This window comes from Gavialis gangeticus, unplaced genomic scaffold (assembly GCF_001723915.1).
Source record: "Gavialis gangeticus isolate Ggan-Ray unplaced genomic scaffold, GavGan_comp1, whole genome shotgun sequence".
In the NCBI taxonomy this organism is placed as follows: Eukaryota; Metazoa; Chordata; order Crocodylia; family Gavialidae; genus Gavialis; species Gavialis gangeticus.
In genome coordinates, this window is record NW_017729009.1 from 7,334,099 (window position 1) to 7,342,238 (window position 8,140).

An 8,140-nucleotide genomic window follows, 5' to 3' on the forward strand; every position below is an offset into this window, starting at 1 on the left:
AGGAAGCAGAGAGACTCTTTGGTAACCTGTCAAACTGGTTTAAGAATGATTTAAGTAAAATAGTTTGGGCCAGACTCTTACCTCCTACTAAATTCCCTTTGTTCTACCAGAGCAGCATGGAGGAAACTTTAAACTAGCCCTAAAATTGCTACTGAAGATACTGTGAGCTTAGGACATTTCTCAGCTGGTGTCAAACCAGCTAGGTCAACCTCATTCCACTTCCTTTTCCTTTTCCCTCAGCACAACAGGCATGTTAAGCGCAGTAGAGAACAGGGCTAAAGTCCCAGCTGGCATAAATTAGAGTCCCCGTGTGCTTGGTTAAGCTGCAGTTTGGGCCAAAATAGCCCCTGAGGGGAGTGGAAAGGTGGTTCAGATGTTGACCCAGCTGAGGATTTATCTTTTTGTGTTGCTTTAGCCTGTCTAGTTTTGATTCACTTAAAGCAAAGTGGAAACAGCTTGGAGTAAGTTTGCATTGGAACGAACCCTCAGTGGACAGATTTTTCAAAATAAAGACAGCCCACAACCAGAACTGGTTACTCATAGTACTTTTTGCTGAAATGTGTGTGAGGGAACAGGAGAAGCGGGAAGCTGACCAAATGGTATCCGTGTCCAAACATCCCCTAATTTTGGTTTTATGTAACCTAAGCCCAACCCCCAAAAAATCAAATCATCTTCAGCTTTGCTCAGTTGGATAGACAAATGCATAAAAATGAAATAAGCTCACTGTAGCCTATCCCTCTGCTTGTAAACCCCGGCAGCAAACCCTATGGCCTTTTGCCTCCAGCATATCAGGTCAACCAAAGAGTCTCACAGGAAGATAAATTTGAACATCAATACTGGGGAAATCTAGATTAACTTCTTAATCATTCTGTTCAACTTATTACACTCTATTCTGATGCTAGGTTTTTTAAAAGAGCACTAAAAAGTTGTCAGTGAACTACAAACAAAAAAAAGAGCAAGAGAGAAAGAAAATCATAATTCAAACCTTCAGCCTGGTGGTTTTCCTTTAAGCTCTTATGCAAAGCCAAAAATGTTTGCATGCAGACTTCAAGTGTGATTTTGATTACTCTCACCTCTGATAAATGTCAAGCCAAGAGGTGGAGATGGTAGGACATCAGTGCTCTCAGGGATGCTGGCATTCTCCCCAGTTTTATGAGTAGGATCCACCTGCCAGGGAGTGATTGATTGAACCATCTGGCTCTGCATTACACAGTGCAAGAATGCAAAACTTGCATGAAACCAGATAGGCATCATTTGTGCAAAGCAGTCAGTGTATTCAGAGTTGCCATATTAACTGTTTAAAATGGGATGGAAAAATTGAGCAACATGTTATGTCTCCTTATCAGTCTAAATGACTTACTCCAGCTAGATACATTTTCAGCGAAAACTTATGTTGGCCGATTAGAGAATGACTCACTGATGTAAGTGGTAGATAACAGTTGTGAAAGAACTATTCCGCCACTGATACAGAAACAAGGGACTGACATGCAATTGTTGATTCATTTAATTCCCTTTACCTGTGACATGAAATCAGGAAAGAAGTGCAACAAAGGTGATGGAGCCAGGGCTGGGTGATAGGAGTGATGGCATTTATGCCCAAGTTGGCTGCTTGATTCATTCTGTGTCATTAGGCAGGCCAATTAATAAGTTTGTACTGAAGCTTATGCATTTTATTGTACCTACCTTACAGAGGTATTGTGAAGTAAAATTATTGTTTATGGGGTTGCAAATCCTGAGTTGAAAAAGCAAAATTTTCCTGTTCTCTGTGTCTCTTGCAGCAAGAGATCAAGAGTTCCAGTGACTGCCTGCCTCCCTACCAGATCTCGTCGGCTCCTCAGGCTCTGCCGGGCACCAGAAGCTAAAGCAGCATTATGGAACTCCTAAGCCTTACAGCTTTTCTCCTCCCAGGTACCATGGGCTGCAGGGAAGCTTATTTCATTGTAAAAATATTTTCACAGGTCAAAAGCACAGCAGGAGCTTAACAAGAATATTGTTTTTATTCTACAGTAATTATTTTGATGGTTCAATCACTGAAATACAGGGCATTTCACAAGAAGTTCTGCCTTGAGATGTACTAAAATTACCATGTATTTCAGGGGTCAACTAATGACATCTGGGCAAGGGAAGACAGCTGGAGGTACTAGTGACTTTTCTTACTAAAATGGAGAATAGCCACCAGTAGGGACTCATAGGGTCATAGAAAATTGGGGATGAAAGGGACCTCAGGAGGTCACATCTAGTCTAACTCCCTGCTCAAAGCAGGATTACCCCAGCCAGATCATCCCAGCCAAGGCTTTGTCTAGCCAGGTCTTAAAAACCTCCAAGGATGGAGATTGCACAACCTCTCTGGGTAACCTGTTCCAGTGTTTTACTACCCTCCTAGTGAGAAAATTCTTCCTACTGTCTAACCTAGGGGTATTCAGCCTTTTTTTAACCAGTGTACCCCTTTGGTCTCAAAGTTTCAGCTTATGTATCCCTTTATATTTTTTTTCTTGTGACCATATTGAATAAAATTAGCCCCAGGTCCAACCCCTGTGGCACTTCGCTTGATACCAGCTGCCAACTAGTCATTGAGCCATTGATTACTACCTTCCAGCCAGTTTTCTGTCCACCTTACAGTCCACTCATCCAGCCCATACTGCCTTAGCTTGCCTGTGAGAATGCTGTGGGAGATCACATCAAAAGCTTTGCTAAGATCCAGGTACACCACATCCACTTGCCTCCATGCATCCACAGAGCCAGACACCTCATTATAGAAGGCAGTCAGGTTTGTCAGGCATGACTTGCCCTTGGTAAATTCATGCTGACTGTTCCTAATCACCTTCTTCTCCTCCAAGTGCTTAGAAATGGATTCCTTGAGGATCTGCCCTGTGATTTTTTCAAGGGGCTGAAGTGAGGCTGACTGGTCTGTAGTTCCCTGGATCCTCCTCCTTCCCTTTCTTCAATATGGGCACTATGTTTGCCCTTTTTCCAACCATCCAGGACCTTTCCCCAATCGCCATGAGTTTTCAAAGATGATGGCCAGCAGCTCTGCAGTCCCATCAGCCAATTCCCTCAGCACCCTCACGTACATCCCGTCTGGCCCCATAAACTTATATGTCTGGCTTATCTAAATAGTTCCTAACCTATTCTTTCGCCACTGTTGGCTGCTCATCTCCTCCCCAAACTGTGCTGCCCAATGCAGTAGTCTGGGAGCTGTCCTTGCCTGTGAAGACTGAGGTGAAAAAGGCATTGAGTACTTCAGCCCTTTCTGCATCCTCCATCACAAGGTTGCCTCCCCCATTCACTTAGGGACCCATGCTTTCCCTAATCCTCCTTTTGCTACCAATATACTTGTAGAAACTCTTCTCGTTACCCTTCACATCCCTTGCTAGCTGCAACTACAATTGTGCTTTGGCTTTCCTGACTTCATCCCTGGATGCCCAAGCGAGATTCTTATAATCCTCTGAAGTTGTTTGTCCAAGCTTCCACTTCTTATAAGCTTCCTTTTTGTGTTTAAGCTCACCGAAGAGTTCTCTGTTAAGCCAAGCCAGTCTCTTGCCATGATTGCTAGTCTTCCTGCACATTGGGATGGTTTGTTCCTGCAGTCTTAGTAAGGCTTCTTTAAAGTACAGCCAGCTCTCCTGGACTCCTGCCCCTCTGGCTTCCCGGGGGGTCCTGCCCATGAGTACCATAAGTAAGTCAAAGTCTGTTTATCTGAAGTCCAGGGTCCTTACTCTGCTACTGTCCAGGCTTCCTTTCCTCAGGATCCTGAACTCGATCATCTTGTGCTTGCTGCTGCCCCAGTTGCTATCTACTAGTATATTCACCACTTCTTCCCTGTCTGTGAGCAGCAGGTCAGGAAGATCATGGCCCCTAGTTGACTGCTGCAGCACTTGCACCAGGAAGTTGTCCCCAACACTCTCCAAAAATGTCCTGGATTGCCTGCACATAGCTGTATTGCCCTCCCAGCAGATGCCAGGGTAACTGAAGTCCCCCATAAGAATCTAAGGGCCTGTGATCAGGAAACAGTTTGAAGAAAACCTCATCCACCACTTCCTCCTGATCTGGTGGTCTATAACAGACTCCCACCACAACATCACCCTTGTTGCTCTCCCCTCTGATCCTAACCCAGAGACTTTTGACAGGCCTATCTCCAGTTTCATAGTGCAGCTCTGAGCAAGCATGTGGCTCTTCTACATTAAGTGCAACTCCTCCTCCTCTTCTCCCCTGCCTGTCCTTCCCGAACAGTTAGTACCCATCCATGACAGTGCTCCAGTCATGCAAGCTGTCCCATCTCATCTCTGTTCTTCTGGTTGCATCATAGCTCCATGTCTGTGCAAGGACTTCCAATTCTTCCTGCTTGTTTCCCAGGCTCTGTGCATTTGTGTGCCTCCATTGCTAGGGCTCCATATCTATTCTCCAAATGAACTGCTGCAGGTGGAGGTGAAGATTTCTGCCTGCTGCCAAAGGTCACAAGCTTCCAGCTTCCTCCTTCCTGGGAGTCCACATCCTTTCTCTTCTCTAGCACTGTCTCTGGCAGTTCTTCTTCCACAGTCCAGGTCTCCTCCAGCATTGAAGCAGTGAACTTCTCAGGGGTGGTGGAGGTGGAGAATGCTTCAGAGCCTCACCACCTCCTCCTGCAGCTCTCTTGCCTGATCCCTGAGAGACACCACCAGGAGGTACCACTCATGTTGCAGACACCCCCCAAGCAGGCCCTCACCAGAAGTAACCTGCCAGCTGCAGTCCCCACAGTGTCAAACCTGGACCTGGGTGGCAGCCTCAATGTGAGCAGTCCTACCTGGACAGAAACCTCGCAGGTGCAAGCAGAGGCAGTGGCAGCAGGTCTGGCATTGCATCATTCTCCAGCCATTTCTCTGGGTCTCTTAATCCGCTTCTTCTTTCTTATTGCCCTTCTTCCAAGCACACCTTCCCTAGCGAAAGCTGGGCTGTTTAATGTTCCTAGGCCCCAAAGGGTTCCTTTTTCCCTGCTGCCTCGCACCAAGCTGAAACGCTGTCCCATCAAAGGGCAGGGGGGATGCAAACTGACCTGTGACCTGACCAGTGAACTGACTGCAGACAGCTTGCCCCATTTGCTGCCCCCATTCTCTGGCTTCCTGGTCGCTGCTGGGCCTGGACTGGCTCTGCCTCTCGTTGGGGCTTCTGTCAGGCACTGGCTGTGCTCCTTGGAAACAGACCTTCAAGCAAGTATGGAGGAAATCTAAACGAATGTAGTTTACTTTCTTTCTTTCTGGCCCCTTTACTGAGCCAGTTACATCAATGTAGATTTCTTAGAATTGTTAAAATTTATTTTAGACTCCCTGGATTTACCAGGGCAACTCCAGAGGTGATGTTTAAGGTGAATTCTGTAATACTAACTTAGGCTCCTTCACTTAATAATAGTGAATGTTTTAGAGTTGTGCGTATTAGGGCTGTGCAGAGCAGGTAATATTCGATTCGAGAGCCATGTAGAATATTAAATCGGGTCCCGCTTCGATTTGCCGTCCGCTTCGAGTGGAAGCGGGTCTGCTTGGACTCGAGGTTGAAGCTCAGTGCTGTGTCTGAGTTTGGTGGGGGGAGAAACTGCAGCTCTCCCGCTTGCACCCCCACTTGCTCCCCTTCGTGCAGGCTGGCCAGTGTGGCCACCTGCCTTTCCACCCCGCTTCATAATGTGTTCCTTTGTATGTAAACTGGAACCTCGAAGTGTGCTGTGCGCTGCGGATTAGATTTCTGGATGTTATGTAAATGTGTTTGGTGTGTAGATAATATATTGAGAAGTGTTGGTGTGGTGGAAAGAATGAATGATGTATGAAAAAATATATATATAAACTAAATTCCTATATATAGAATAGATCCTAGGCTACTACTAACCCTATCCAATATAAGCGTAAACTAATATGAAAAGTAGTTATAAAATAAAAGCACCAAGTTCTTAGAAATCCCTGTTGCTAGCGTTGCAAGCAGGGAATCTGTTGAAGATCAGGGCTTCCAGCGGTCGTGGTCTGATGCAGAGGTGATGGAGAACACCAGCAGCTCAGAAACGGACCCCGAGGCAGAAAGCAGGGAGCTGAGAAACTGCTGCCTTTTATGCATTTTCTCTGGCCCTCCCCCAGAGCACCGGGATTGGAAGGGACCTCAGAGAATGCTGACAGGTCACTGGCCAGCCACACATGTCAGTCATGAAAGCACTCCTTACCCCTCTCCCCCTCCCTCCCTTTACTTTCCTTTTTATCCCTCCCCACAGGGAATCCAGTATAGGCAAGTCGAATATTCGACTCGCGCTGTTAATATTCGACTTGCGCTGTTAATATTTGACTTCTGGTATTTGATTCGACAGCTATTCGACCAGCTGCTATTCGACTTGACTTTCACTTTTCAAGGTCGAATATGTTGAATATTTGTCAAACCAAATATTAAGTCGAAGCTTTGCACAGCCCTGGTGCGTATTCACTCTAAGGATGTCTAGAAGATTTTAAGTCAGTATGCGCCTCAATCAGTAATGTTCCCATAGTTTAGGTTGCATAGAAATGACTATAAAGGTAAAGAAGACAGATTTATGGTGATCCGTAAAACCTTAATTCTACCCCTTGTGCATCTATTAGCTTCGCTGACTGAGACAGAGGTCAAGGGGAATAAATGGTATGTTATCTTGCATCATAATGTATAGGTACAACGGTGAAGCGCTCGAGTTGTACATCTTACAACACGTCTGGCAAATACTAATATTCTGGTGCTTGACTTTGGAATAGAGATAACATTCCTTCATGTCGTTTTGAGTGTGTATTTAATTACTTTAGGATTTTTTTGTGAAACTGGTTCTTCTGCATGCAATTGTAACAACTCTTCCGACCAATGATGATACTTAAGTAACAGGAGTAACATTAGCTAGCAGTACTAGATGATCTTTTTTTCTTAGGGTGGGGAGATAGGCTGCTGGATCAAGAGAACAGTCAACTTCCAGAAAGAGACTCTCTCATATCCCAAGGGTTAAGGGATTTCCTGCCTTGTACATTTTCCTCAGAAAGTTGATTTTTTTTCTACTAGTACTTTCCACTGCATCTGGGAATAACAGTGGGAGCCTATCTCTCTTTGTCCATGTTCAGGTTTTGGCTGAGTTACTTTTCCCCGATGGGGTTGTAACTGGGCTGTCTGTGGGATCCATTGGTTTGGCATGGGAAGGGGCACAATTCAGTTCTCTTTTCCCAACCTGCCCTAGTCTACAGCCTTACTGGTGATTATGGATGTAGCCTTACTGGATGTCTTGCAGCACTCTGAAGGTCTGCATTGCTCTCCTTTCCTGCCAAATGTATCGGCCCAATTTCCCTAGAATGAGCCTGTTTGGCTGGATGATAAAACCTGAAGTCAGATCTCCTAGGGCATTGTAGCCACTGGTTGACAAGGGTGATTTATGTCTTATTGATTCTTTAGCCATTTCAGTGCCATAGTTGTGGTCATGTCCAACACAAAAGTAGCTTAAGAAGATTGATGTGGACTTGTCAGAAATTGTTCAGTTGTTCATTTTAATACCATCTTAGCCCCAATTATTTACTCCCACTCAGCTTATCATATTGTAAATGTGGGTTGCTCTAAGTCATAATTTTGTACAAGGCAGTTATATCAGATCAGGTTTACCTCTCCGGATAGAAAGTTATAAACTTTTTAGGCAAAACTTTCCCCTCAATCCATATGTCAGATCTGGAATCCAATATTCTTGTCTCCTTCCATGCCCCTCACTTCCAATGGAAAATATAAGGGGCAAAAGTCACTATGCAGACCTGAGAAATCTAATCATCATTAAACCTTGATTTATTATCTGCCTTTTATTGACGATGTTTGGCATTTCATGTACGTGTAAGGAAATGTTGGCCCATCTCTGATCATCGCATGCCTTTGTTTACATCTGTACTCGCATGGGACCCCTACCAAGTGGAAATGCTTTAAGAATATTAGAAACTCATAGTTTCATAGTTTCTAGGGTCGGAAGGGACCTGAGTAGATCATCTAGTCCGACCCCCTGCCATGGCAGGAAGAGCACTGGGGTCAAACGACCCCAGTAAGGTGGTCATCCAACCTCCTCTTAAAAACCCCCAGGGTGGGAGCCTGCACCACCTCACTTGGAAGCTGGTTCCAGACCCTAGCCGCCCTGACCGTGAAGTAGCGC